The sequence below is a fragment of the Lissotriton helveticus genome, chromosome 6 (genome assembly GCF_964261635.1).
Source record: "Lissotriton helveticus chromosome 6, aLisHel1.1, whole genome shotgun sequence".
NCBI classification, from domain to species: Eukaryota; Metazoa; Chordata; class Amphibia; order Caudata; family Salamandridae; genus Lissotriton; species Lissotriton helveticus.
In genome coordinates, this window is record NC_136067.1 from 977053361 (window position 1) to 977067807 (window position 14447).

Sequence of the window (14447 nt, forward strand, 5' to 3'; positions counted from 1 at the left end):
ACCTAATGCCGCAGTTAATCTGAAGATTCCTAAGACTAATACTATCCCAGCCAAAAAGAAGGCATGTCCCAGGGCTAATGGCACTCCTGGCCGAGCAAGCATTAACACTCCAGCCACCAGTAATGCCCCTGATGATACAAATCCTAAAATAGATAAACTAGTACAAGCCAATGCCTTACAGTCAGGCAGGGGCCCTAAGGGGGGGATGGTCCCAAATGCTAACTTACCTCCCGACTGCCAGCCTTTTGTGGCAGTATTGACTGGGGTGCCTGAACTTAGACCAGGTAAACACGAGTCTTTTGTGGAATTGCTGAATAAGACCCTTTTTTGGCTTAAAGAAAATAGAACCTTGCCGGATACCTGGGATGGGCGGGTAATTCACGTAAGGAGAGTTGGCTGGATCGGCACTAGACCAAAAAACTTAAGCGGGGACTGTATCATAGTAAATTTTGAGGACCCAAGGGTGGCCAGTTATGTCTGCTCTTTTCTTACTAGGGAGCACAGCTCACCAGGTAGCGGTGGAGTAATAGGCACACGTGACCTCAGCTTCTTTAATCTCCCAAACCTAACAGTCAGGCCGGTTGGAACATCTGTGTGGGAGGAAAGGGGTGGCAGGCAGGCTCGTGGTAATTTCTCCCAATCTAGCCCATTTTGCAATAACCCGTACCAGCCGCACTGCCAGTTGTGGCATAGCTATTGACATGCTAGTTGCCCCCTACGGGAGAAGCATGTTGAGGCATCTGGGGAGTTATCAAGTGACAGCTCAACCCTTAGAGGGGAAACGGTGAGGCCATCTACTGGCACTCTTTCTGTTCCCGCTGTGTCTGTGGGTCACCTCTCTGTGGCTGGTGTTGAAGATCTTGAGCCCGCACGGTCCCCCTTGGAGGTGCCTGGGGGGGGAAGCTTTATCCTTGGTCTCGGAGGAGGCCCCTAGCACTGTGCATGACTCCCTTGAGAGCGAATATGTGCTAGAGCAGGGAGGAGATGGTGGTGTAGCCCTGAAAGTGGTCAGTTGGAATATAGCGGGTCTTGCACGGAATACTGGCATACCTGAATGGAACTCATTTGTTGAATCTTTTGGGATTTGCGTGTTTCAGGAAACTTGGTGCTTGGAACCACTTCACAAGGTGGGTTATACTACCTACTTTGTTTCTACAATACAATCGCCTGGTGGGAAGGGCCGCCCCTCTGGCGGTCTACTAATTTGGGCAAGTATTTCCCTAGGTTTCTCCATCAGGTCTATAGCCACCAGATCTGCAGAGAATAACCGTTAGAGGGCCACGTGGGGGGAGGGTGCTCGAAGTCTTTAATATCTATGTCAGAGGAACAAGGGGTGGCACATCCACACTGTCCCTTACGGGCATCGACGAGGAACTTAGATCTAGTGGTGCTGACTCCCTTGTCATACTGACCGGGGACTTCAATTGAACATTTGAACCCCTTGCTAGGGAGGATATATTCGGTACCCGGGAGGACGATGCAAGGAGAGGTATCCCCCCTCACACTATCCCCAATTAGAAGCTGGACCCAAAGTGCCATTGACCTTAATGCCCTTTGCCTGGAACACGGCCTTATGGCAACCAACGGCAGATCACACTCAGACCCTACCGGGGCTCATACGTTTAACAGAGTAGGCCATTCCTCATGAATTGACTTTATTCTCTTGAACTATAGACTTTGGGCCCATTTGATAGACATGGTGGTTTTACCGTCCACTGACAGCGACCACAATCCTTTATCTCTGTCCCTGTCCCCTCTTTGGGCGGGAGTGACCCCAGCTCAAACTCCACATGTATGGAAAACAACACACGAAGTATGCCCTTCTAACTGTGGCAGGCGCCTGAAATGGAACACCTTTGCTGACAATGAGGGGAAGATCCTGGATGTAAAATCCATAATGTCTAATATCATGCCCCATTTAGACTCCCTCGCACTCAGCACACATGAGGTTCCCGCTTTATTCGCCGAAACCACCAACGCCTTAGGTGAATTGTTTTTAGCTCGTTCTGTAGGCACAAGAAGCAACCCAAGAGGTAGACCCATGGGCAATGTGGGTTGGTTCTCCTCTGCCTGTCGTGCTGCTAAAAGGGAGCTAATCAAGGCGGTGAAAGCTAAGAATGGAGGCCTGATTAGCATTGCAAGGAGTAATTATAGAAGGGCAATATCCAAGGCCAAGGCCGAGCATGAGAACCAGTTTTGGTATGACCTAAAGGTGGCAAGCTCAAGGAAGGACTCGAAGGGATTTTGGGACCTAATAAGAGCAAGGGACAAACCTGTGGACTCGCTTATAACATGCAATATAGCAGAGGGCGTGTGGTTCGACCACTTCTCCCAGCTCTACACAATGGCTCCGGGTATTGAGGTAACCCTGATTGAACAACACCCCATAGGTTGCACTGAGCTTAATGAGGAACTCCTGTTTACATCCAAGGAAGTGGTGGGGGCGATTAAGTGCCTTGTCCCTAATAAGGCAGCGGGCCCTGATGGCCTCCCGGGAGACTTGCTCCGCATTAATCCAGATGAGTGGGGGAGACTTATTGCTTCCTTACTAAATGCTGGCTTGGCTGGTGCGGCTCTCCCGGATTCATGGAAGGGCGCAGAGGTCGTCCCAATCATTAAGAAAGGGACGACCCTGCTAATTATCGCCCTATAAGCCTCTTGGATTCCACACAGAAGGTGGCAGGAAAAGTGGTTTTAGGAAGGGTCTTGCAGTGGGTAGAAGAGAAGCATATTCTCTCAGACTTCCAGGCTGGCTTTAGATCAGGTATGGGGACTATAGAGCAATCATTCCGGTTAATGATGCCTTTTTGGAAAGTGGTTGTACTGGGCAAAGGCAGTCTGTACCTTGCATTCATAGATCTACGGACTGCCTTTGACCTGGTCCCACGTAGCCAACTTTGGAGTGTGCTTGATGCACTGGGAATTCCCCCATACTTATTAAACATGCTGATAAAGTTACATGCAGATAACTTCGCACAGATCAGGTGGGGCAGCCAGGGTCAAAAAACATCACGAATTCCTGTAAATAGAGGTGTCCGCCAGGGATGTGTGCTAGCCCCCACTCTGTTTTCATTGTATGTCAACGGAGTGGTGGAGCACCTGCTTCAACATCCTGCAGACGCACCATCCCTGGCTGGCAGGAGAATACCTACTCTCCTATTTGCAGATGATACCCTCCTGATCTCCAAAACCCCAGCGGGCCTGCAGAGTCTTCTATCTAGTTTCAAAACGTTCTGTGTCTCAAGGGGACTAGTTATTAACACAGGGAAGGCTACGTTCCTGGTCCTAAACCCCCCGAAGAAGACTGTCAAACCACCTACCCTAGAGTCAGTTCCACTCGAGAGGTTCAAGGAGTTCGATTACTTCGGCATTCGTCTCTGCGACTCTATGAGTTGGAAATGTCACCACCAAAAGATGCTGCTGACCCACAAGAGGGTGGTGGGGGCCCTCCTTAACGAACAGCGTGCCTCATCCCTCAAACGCATTGCACTGGTACTTGACACCCAGGGCAAGAGGTGTCAGTGCAGCTCTTTATGGGGCAGAACTCTGGGGTGTACAGAATGTGGACCAGTTGTCTCGCTCCAAAAATAAATTCCATAAGGACTTAATGGGCCTCCCCTACAGTATGCCAACTCTTCCACTTCTCCTAGATATGGGTACTCGGCCCATTAGTGACCAGGCGAGGCTGCGTCCCCTTCTCTTGTGGGCGCGTATCTGGAGAGTCCCAGAAATGGCCAGCTATGCAGAAGGCTTAAAAGAGGTTCTATCAACGCCTGGCTGGTCTAAGGTCCGCTGGTTAAGGAAGTCAAGCGCCTTCTTATAGACCTGGGCCTTGAAGATGCTTGGAATACTAGAACTGCCCCGCCCAAGTCAGCTTTGAAGAAGTTATACTGGAGATGGGTGATTGATGGCAGAAACAGTAATGCTAATATGTGTAAGACCACTGCGGAATTCCTTTTGGTTAAGGAGGTGCACTTCTGCGAGCCGTATCTGGATATTATTCTAAAACCCTGGGACAGGGCTCTATACTTCAAATTTAGGGTAGGCTTACTTCCAGTTGGGATTCTGACTTCCAGGTGGAAGGTCCCGGCACAGACAATTCCCTTCTGCCCCTTTTGTGAGAACAGGATAGAGTCAGTTCCCCACCTGTTGTTTGAATGCCCGGCCTATGTAGTTCCTCACCGCAGATGGCTGAAACCACTCTGTAGAGAGCTTGGGACTAGATCCCATAAGGAGGCCTTACGAATTTTGAAAACGGACCCGCGGCCCCTGTTCGCATGCGGAATGGCAAAATTTCTAATTTGGGCATGGGGCATTAGATCTACTAGGCTTTTGTATCTTGTTTAATATGTATTATTCGCGCCACTTGTAATATGAATTGTACGTTTATTATCTATGCATTGGCTTTTATTGTTTTTATGTATATGTACTGTTTTTTAAGATATGCACCATATCAGTATCATCTTCAAAGAGAGATACAATTGATTAAAATACCCTGTGCTTCATTTAAGCAAACTGGTGGCAGAACCACTGTTCCCTTAAAGTACTAATCCCCAGGTTTTGCACAAAACTGGGTTCTATACCGACCTAAAAAGGGGCAGAAGAGGGCACTAACATCAGACTAGGAGTTTCTTCAGGTGCTTATCTATCCATTTCTGCCTGGCTTCAATGCATGCCAGCCTCTGCATAAAGCGGCACTCAAATGCACAGAAATTGGGGGGTACTAGTGATGGTATGACGGTGGGCGGCTGTCATGGGACTGTGGTGCCAGGGAACCGGAGGCATTGAGGTCTGGCTGGGGACCTGGGCATCTGCAGCTGCTCTACTGCCTCCTTATCCTCAACCACGAGCCACTGGTATTGTGGCCTGATGCCCTCCAGTTTCCTCTATTGTGTTGAGGCTACTAACTCCTGCCTGTTAGGACCAGCAGGATTAGCTATATCAAAAAAGAAAAAAGACAAATTGTAAACAATGCTCTTAGCAAAATGAATAATGTAGTGGCACAAAAGAAGTACTGGTGCTGATATCCTCGGGCCATTCGATTTTGATGTGATTAGAGTTGTAGACATTATGCACTATGGAGTACACAAGTATTTTTCTCTCTCTTGTGCTAAATTAATGGAAGCATGCTGGCTCAGCTGGTTCCCTAGTCATACTCACATTACTTTGCCACTGTCTGCAAGTGGGACAACAGTAATAGATAATTATCTTATTCCTATGACCATGTTCTGACGAAAATGCCTTTCAATTTTACCATGATTACAAAACAGATGAATATTATGAATGATATATGTCACGTGAGGTACTATGGAATCAGTCATGCAGACATCCTCCTGTGTGCCATAAGAAGATGGTGGGAAAATCGATGCACTATAGTACAGTGAAAGGATTAAGGAACAGGATATTGCATTTGGCACATTCGTCACAGACTATCCCATCCACAAAAGTCAAGGCATTTACTCTTAGTCCCACTTTACTCCCTGGCCTCACCCTCCATCACTACATTTTGAAATTACCTTTTTCCAACAAAATAGATATGCTTGGTATTTAGGAAAGGAATTATTAACTTAATATACTGCTGATAAGGTAGAGGGATTAGGCCAGGTAAGTAGACGTTTCACTCATCATCATCATCATCATGTCCCTATGCTTTGGCTAATAGTGAGCCACTGGTTGGCAACTGTTGAAAGGGAAAAATTTGAACAGATGTAATCTGTTATGGAAGCCATAATAAAATATATCACTTAGCTAGAAGAATGTGGCACACGCAAAGACATTTTTTTTTCAATTTTTTCGGAAGGCTGGGACAGACCTTAGGAAAGGATTCATGTACTAGGAAGTGACGTAGTAGGCACTGGGTGGGAAGGGAAGCACACCCTATTTTTGCATTGCAATGAACTTTGTAAATGGCACACTAACTGAAGCAGATGCTCATTGCACAGCCAACAATGCATGCCACCCAATTAAACCATGTAGCCGAATTAGACCATGCAGCTGAAGTAGGGCAGTGAGGATAGGGTGGGTAGTAAAAGAAAGGGGTAAATGCACAAAGGGAGGGGTGTGGAAGTGAGATTGGGACCCAGTAAGTGTTGTGGAGGCCTGATTGGATTCAAGCAAAGAATTGGAGTGTCTGGGGCAAATGAGTACGGGAGGGCAGTGAAAGGGAGTGTGGGAGAGAATGTGTGGAAGGGAATCTCACTGGTAAAATGCCATGGGTTGGGAAGGAGGGAGGGTATTGATTATGGGTGGGTAGGAATCGGATACATAAATTATGCTGCCCTTGAAAACTATTGTGAGTCAAGGGAGTAGTCAGAAATACCACCTCAACCCTTTGAATCAAAGCCTTGATTAAACCACACCAAGCAAGCAAAGTAGGTTAGAAGAACTTTCCTACAGATGAGCTCCCTAGTCCCTTATTTCTTCTTCATTCCAATTGTTTATCCATCATTGCATTGTTCTCATAGTATTATTATTCATCACCCACAGCTTTGCTACTCACCGTTTAAGTTTTTCATTCGCTCATCCAGTCTTCACCATTGAAAATCATCCATCCATACATCCATCCATCCAAGCATAGTTTTCAGTCTCAACTAACCTTTCACCAATATACAAGTAATTTACCCAACAATGCATCCTTTCACCCATCAAGCCCACCTGAGGATTCCATTCACCTACCCAGGCAGGCAACCTTTCACCCATACCCTTTTACCCACCCAGGCAGGCATCCCTTCACCCATATGCAATTTCATCCATTCTTCACCCACCCATGCATCCTATCACCTACCTATGTTATGCATCCTTTCGCACACGCCTCCCCTTTCATTCATATTGCATTTCATCCATCCTTTCTCCTTCCATTCTTCTTTCCCTTTTCCATGAACCCATCATATTTAAAGTTCAATTTGAAACTTTGTCTGCTGAGTGGGCTTTGGTGGTGAATTCCGCTCTGTTCATGTAGTTTGCAGAGTTTTCTGCACTCCGCGCAGCTTGCAGAAAGCAGAAAACTCCGCTCTGCATAATGCAGCAGAGTTTTTTCCCTGCTCGCACTCACCATCAATAAGTTGGCAAGCGAGGGCTTCTGCTCGGGTAGAATTTCTACCCGAGCGCCAGGAAGATCAGTGCATACAGCAGTTTGCACTGCACTCCGCTGCTTGCAAAACTCCACAGAAGTTTTTTATCACTTCGTGCAGTTCCGCACAGTGGAACTCCATGAACTCCGCCCACGCCTACTGCTGAGTTGCAGATAAAAGAGGCCAATAATTACTCAAATCCCGCTGGATTGCTAAAGAAGCGTGTTCACAAGTCAACAGCACACCCTTGCAGTCAATATATTATTAATAGTCAATAAGCAATCAATTTGACTTACCATCGTCCACTGCTGCCAGCTCACTCCCTTGGACCGCTGCCACATCTGCTTAGCTGGCACCCTCACTGGTGGTCGATGCAGCTAGAAAAAACATTACACATATGCCAGATACGCCCCCCTAATAATTTTTTATAGCAAAAAACAACCAGAATACATCACTACAATTCGGTTACTGTACCTTCTATCAAAAATATCAGTTTGGGCATTTTGTTGGTGGCAATTTTTGAAAAATCAGGTAGTCAATATAAATCAATAACATTTTGTAATGGAATGGCAGAGCTATTGATGAATCAGAGTTTTTGAAAAGAAATAAAAGGGTGGGTGATTGGATATATGGTCTTGGTTCGCAAATGCAATGGGGCTGTCCTTCTCATACCTCTTTCCAGCCATGGTGCACAGTCAACATCAAATACTGGTGTACTATAATAAATAATACATACACAACATTGGGGTGTCCAACATGAGCATGGTCATTCTCTTGTTTTTCTGATCGACCATGAGCAAGTTAAAGAAATCCTTCTCATCTCAACAAACATGCATATAATACCTTAATTGGGCATTCAAACATCACAGCAGAGTAGTAGTACGCGACCACTGAGTCCTACAGTACCACCACTTGGCAGTCCACAAGATATGTAAGGGGAGACACAAAGCAAATGAAAGCAAGCTACAGACAGACTAGTACAGAGACAGTTTGAAGTAAAGTACAGAAACTTGAAATATAGAAAATATTTAAATGGAATAATGGGATAATAAACAAATTGAAATGGATCAAAGGAAGAGGATTTAGAAAATATTTAAGAGATGGGCAGAAATAATTCAAAATAAGGAGCGATAAAAGGTAGGGGAATAAATATTGTTAGCAATAAGAGAACTTACTGTGGCGAGCAGGGCCATCAGCCGTGCAACTATGGGAGGCATCTCCAGCTCCCTCTCCTTCCTCATCAGCCCTCTTCTTGCCCCTGGATGCTGATGTAAGACATAAAGACAAGAAAATAAAAAACATACATTTGTAAACTTAACTTACCTGCGTGTGAGCACCATGCTTGCTATTTGGGAAGAAATATTAGCATAGAACACGAGTAATGATATTAATAAGAATTACTCATCGAGCCCTGCAACCTCAACACACAGCTGGTCCTGCAGGTCCTGGTCTCCGTCCAGGACATCGGACCTCTGGTATGTCAGCTGTTGCAGGGTACGACCAACCCCAGAGAAGTGGCTCACTGCCCGGCACACCCTCTCCCACTGCTGCTGACCCTTCCAATGACCATAACCACTGCCAGGCCGGCTGTGTGCTGCCAATGTGGAGGGGAGGGGGCGCTGGACATAAAACACCAGCACTGCCACCTACACCTCTAAAAATAGGACAAAGGGCTCTACCCATTCCTGGTGCCGAATTCCACAAAAAAGGTGTCCGCTTTCAGCCTTGCTTTTGGTGCCCTGCTGTGCCATGGTGCTGAGGGAAATGAGGGAAAAAAGAAATAGGAAAAAATAGGTAGGAAGGTAAAAAAAATGGAAGTAAATTGAAAAATGTTAAAATTACAAAACGCACGCAAAAAGATTTGAAAACTGGGAAAAGCACACACAGACAAAAGGTAAAATATTAAATAAAAATGCTGTGAAAATAAGTTTTATATTCAGAAAGGATTGAAACTGTAGGCCCCAGCACCATAAACAGACTGTAAAGCAGATGACCATGTCCACTTAAACTACGTGGTGCATTTCACACAAGATTTTCACCCGAGATCGCACTTCGCATTGACGTATAATGTAAACTTCACACAAACACGTGTGAGAATAGAACTCCACATAAACATGGAACTCCGTGTATCGCGGCAAAGTTTTTTTTCCACTTCGTGGAGTTCTGCATAGCCCGGCTATGCGGACTCCGCCCAGGCCTATTCTGGACCTGTGGTCTCTGGCAGGAAGAAGGACTTCGTATCTATGCAGTCTGCCCTGCTGCTCAAGCCTTGCTTTGCTGGGGGTGTGGCTTGGCTACAGGGCGGAATGGCTGCCTGAAACCGCAGCTCCGCTGATCGAGCTCATAAATCCGTTATTTATCAGCGACTCTGGTGTGTAGACTCGGACCCCTAGACCCCAGGAGTGAGCAAGAGTCATAGGGGCTGCCTGGCTCAACTCCGGGGTCTGTAGCGATAGCGGACGAGCGGAAATGACCGGCGTGTCACGAGCGGTGAGGGGGCCTGGAGCATTCACAGAAGCTGGGGACTGGCGTGGGATCCCAGCCCGGGAAAGAGCTACACTGCGGAAAAGTAGACTGCCGCACGGGTGGTCTCTGCGGCCCCGGACCAACGAAACGGACCCCACCACCGCAGGTACCGACGGCCAGGGGCGCATACGGCGCTACACATACCGGGTGGAAAGAAGGCGGACGCTGGCAGTGACGGCCCTGCACTGCACTGCGTTCCGAGGAGCCGGACGCGCCACAGCACTTACGCGGTAAGAGTCCAAGCCGCGGATGGAGGTGGTTGCTGGCTAGTGACCCGAATTGGAGCCACGCCGGTGAGCGCGTGTTGCTATATAGCCCTACACTACCGTGACATCTGCAATTGCACTGGGGCATCGGGACAGAGCCGGACCCTGGGAGAAAGGAGATCGGGTGGCCATCTTGAATGAGGCGGTGGAATTGTCGGCGGGTGTGCACAGCGGCCATCCCGAGGCAGAATAACGTTAGAAGTCTGAAGCAGACACGCTGGGGCTGCAATAACAGCGACGATCTGACACAGAGTGGCACCTGGGTAGACAGAGACACGGTTCATTGCGGCGAAGTTCACACATGTACGGCGCCCGGGAAAAAGGCGCGAACATCCATTTTGTCTTGCACCTTGGCAGATGTGGAGGTAACCTGGGACGGAGTGTGTAACATTAGGCGCACTGGAGGGCTGCATCACAGAGGGCAGTGTGGAACAACACGTGTTGCTGCTCTAAGATCTGCCTGAGACGAAGAGGCTGCCCCGGGGCCACACAGCGAACACGTGTGATACGGCAGAGGTGCCGTGATGCGCGGGCAAAGGGGTTGGTAGCCCGGCTGCCTGTTGGAGCTCAAGACGCTGCTGCCGAACCCTAGAGGCGACGTGTGTGAAGAGACTTGCAACAAGACGGGACCCTTGCGATACGCTGCGGAGGCACTGTCACATTTGCCTGAAAACTGCATTGGTAAATGACAATGGGCAAGCCGGACACGAGACAACCGAGACTCACCTTTGATAAATCCAAACAGAAAACGGCTGGCCAAGAGCAGCAAGAGGATGAAACATCAAAGGAAGACCAGGGTGGCTCACAGGTAGCGGACATAAAAGCTATGTTTCAGGAATTAAAAATGAGCTTACAGGGCATAGACCACAAGATGGATGACCTGGCCGCACGCATGGACAGCATCACCAGAAGGATGGACAAACAGGAGGGTAGAGTCGGGGTGCTGGAAACGCGAGTGACCGAAACTGAAGAAAGCCAAACTGACATGGACAAAAAAGTACGTGGTATGGACAAAGTGCTGGAGCTAATCCAACAAAAGAACGAGGATTTGGAGGCGCGCTCGAGGCGCAACAACATCCGCGTCAGGGGCGTGGCGGAATCGACAGATATTACCAGCATGGAACTGTTTGTCGAGGAGATGATTAAGGAACTATTTGGATCGGGACTGTCACAGATGTTCCTGGTGGAACGGGCACACAGGACATTGGGACCCAAACCCAAACCAGGTGCACCACCTAGGCCCATTATAGCACGCGTCTTGAACTATAGAGACCGGGGCACAATACTGCGCATGGCGAGAGACATGAAAGATCTGCAATATAAAGGCAATCACATCGCAATTTACCCGGACTTCACCATACTGGTACAAGCTGCTCGAAGGGAATTTATACCAGCGAAGAAGATCTTCCAACAAATAGGTACTAAATATTCGCTGATTTATCCTGCGAAGCTTAGAGTACAGGGCCCAGGCAGACCATCTTTCTTCGTTGATGCAAAAGCGGCCTTGCAATATGCGAAACAACTGGCAAGAGACCAAAAGAATCAGGCGCACTCTGGGGAACCGGAAACTCAGGAGAGGCTGAGTGACATAGAGTGACGGCTGGAGGTACGGCTCAGACATCGCGCTGTAACTACACTGTGACAGCCGGAAAAGGAATGCCTGAATGTAATACTGAAGTTTCACCAGGTGTTGAGGAGAGACTATGCAGAGGTACGCGCGTAGGGGGGTGGGGAGTCCTCGAGTGCTCACACTCAGGCCAGCGCTCGATCACCCTGGCAAAAGTACAGGGTCAGTAGTAGACCAACCTGCATACCCCAGGGGAGGATTCCCATTATTTGGTTACTGAGGAAGACTTTCGATGTTGGTTTGGGGATTGGGGGGGCGAACAGGGGGGGAATTGCACAACCTAATTGGGGGGTTGGAGCGTGAGGGGCCTGCGATAACTCAAGTTCGGGGTGTTCTGATGTTATATGTTTGTTTCCAAGCGATATGTCAACTGAAGCGAGTAGCTGCGCTGCGCCAGGTGCTGGGGAAGTTAAGCTGCACGGTCAGCAACAACATCATGCCATGTACTATGGCTGGTCGGACACGTTGAAATCAGAAAGACAGTTACGATGTGCCACACCACACACATGGGGACGGAAATATGTGAAGATGTATGGATATGATATAATGTGGGGAACATGTCACTCACAAATGCAGACGTGAAGCGAATAAAATGTCTCACCTGGAATGTGAGAGGTATGAATGATATACGAAAGGCCAGACTGGTGCAAGCTTTCCTACTAAGGAAGGAGATAGATATATGCTTCCTCCAAGAAACCCATCTGACTACTAATGCCACACACCTACTCAGACACAATAGGTGGGGTGAGATTATACATGCATCGTATTCTAACTACTCACGCGGGGTGGCGATAATGGTCAAAAGAGGCTTACAGTGGAAAACATATGAGGAAGTCAGGGATGATGGAGGCAGATACATACTGTTGGTGGGGTCATTGTGTGGTATGAAAATAGTGTTGGTAAATGTCTATGGCCCAAATGACGACAACCCTGATTTTTACTGTGATCTATGGCATAAGATTCAGGCTCGTGGTCCGGCAGCGATCATGTGGGGTGGGGATTATAAAGTCGTGCTCTCGGACACAATGGATAGGCAGGGGGCAGTCAGAGAACACCACCCGAGGGCAGCTGAAGCGCTAGGCGATATCATAACAGATGCACAGTTAGTAGATTCATGGAGGGCGTTACACCCAGGGGGTTCGGGATGGTACGTGCTTAACAATGCATAGGGCTGCGTGGTCCAGGCTGGACTATTGGCTACTATCCAGGGACGTCCATACTATAGCAATTGAGGTGATACACTTGCCACGGTGATTGTCTGATCATGCCCCGGTATGTTTGACACTGACTACGCCATCACAGTATGTCCAACCGTTTAGTTGGAGGTTCCCTTCCCGGGCACTGCGAGACCAGGTATTCAAGCAGGAGTTGAGAGAAAAATTGGAGGAGTACTTCGAGCTCAATGAGGGTACAGTAGATTCCCCGGGCACCCTGTGGGAGGCTTGCAAGGTGGTGACGAGGGGCTACTGCATGTCCCTGAAAACAGGGGTATTAAGATCAATAAGAGATACCTTAAGCAAATTAGAGGCGAAAATGGCTGCGATTGAATCTGCATTAAAAGAAGCGCCAACGGATAGGGTGCGTGCAGATTTCAGAATGAAACTTAATCAATATCAAGAGGAGGCGGACAGAGAAGTTGCGTATCTGGCTAAGGACAGTCAAGCTAGGCGATATGGGGAAGGCGACCGAGCTGGGCGCACACTGGCGAACATGCTGAGAACACCAAGAGGGACGGACTATGTCCTGGAACTAAAGGACGCAGGAGGTGATACGGTAAGCGAGCCCCAGGCCATCCTTGACTCCATGACAAATTATTATCAGACATTATACACTTCCAGGTTGATGCCGGATGACCAGGTTCTAACAGATTATCTGGACACTATAGCCTTAGCGTGGTTTAATGATGGGGCCAGACAGTATATGGATTTACCGTTCACACAAGATGACATAAGAGCGATAATGTCTGCCCTGCCGCCAGGCAAAGCACCAGGCCCTGATGGGCTGACGGCAGACTTTTATAAAGAATATGCGGACATCCTGGTCCCTAAGCTACACCGGGTCTTTGAGGAAGCGGTTGAATCAGGCATACTCCCACAATCGATGCGCGAAGCAATGATAATCACGCTACTTAAACCCGATAAGGACCCCACCAACCCGGATTCTTATCGCCCACTTTCATTAATAAATTTAGATGCCAAAATATATGCAAAGTTGCTGGCGGATCGACTTAAATACATGTTGCCGCAAATTGCGTTCTCTGATCAATCAGGTTTTGTATTGGAGAGATCCACTTCGCATAATTTAAGGGTACTGTTTGGGCTCCTGCACTACCTGGACCCTAAGGTGCAGGCTGCAGCCGCCTTATTGGATGCGACAAAAGCATTTGATTCCCTTGAGTGGAAATTTCTACTTACACTTTTTACTCGTATGGGCTTCAGTCCGCTGTTTGCTAAGAGAATCAGCATACTATATAACAGTCCGACCGCCAGAGTGCGGGTGAATGGACAGATCTCCGCTCCTATCTCTATCACCAGAGGGACTAGACAGGGGTGCCCACTGTCACCGTTATTGTTTGCTATTGCGACCGAACCACTTGCTGCACGTATGAGACAACACCATACCCAGCGAAGCATTGGCTTCACGTCACGCGGCCTGCTCATATCCATGTACGCTGACAATGTTACCATATACATGGTGAATCCGGCATAGAATTTTGACCCCCTGATGAGAGAGGTGGTGCGATACAGTGGTCTCACTGGTATAAATATAAACTGGTCGATATCAACGATGCTGCCATTAACTGACGGCACACTTAAATGCCACACTGAATTCCCAATTGATTGGGTTGCAGATGAAGTCAAGTACCTGGGAATAAAAATAAGCCGCTCTATCCAGGATATTTGGCTGTCGAATTTTGGGGTGGCCATGGATTGGCTTGAAAGCAAAGTGAAGAAGTGG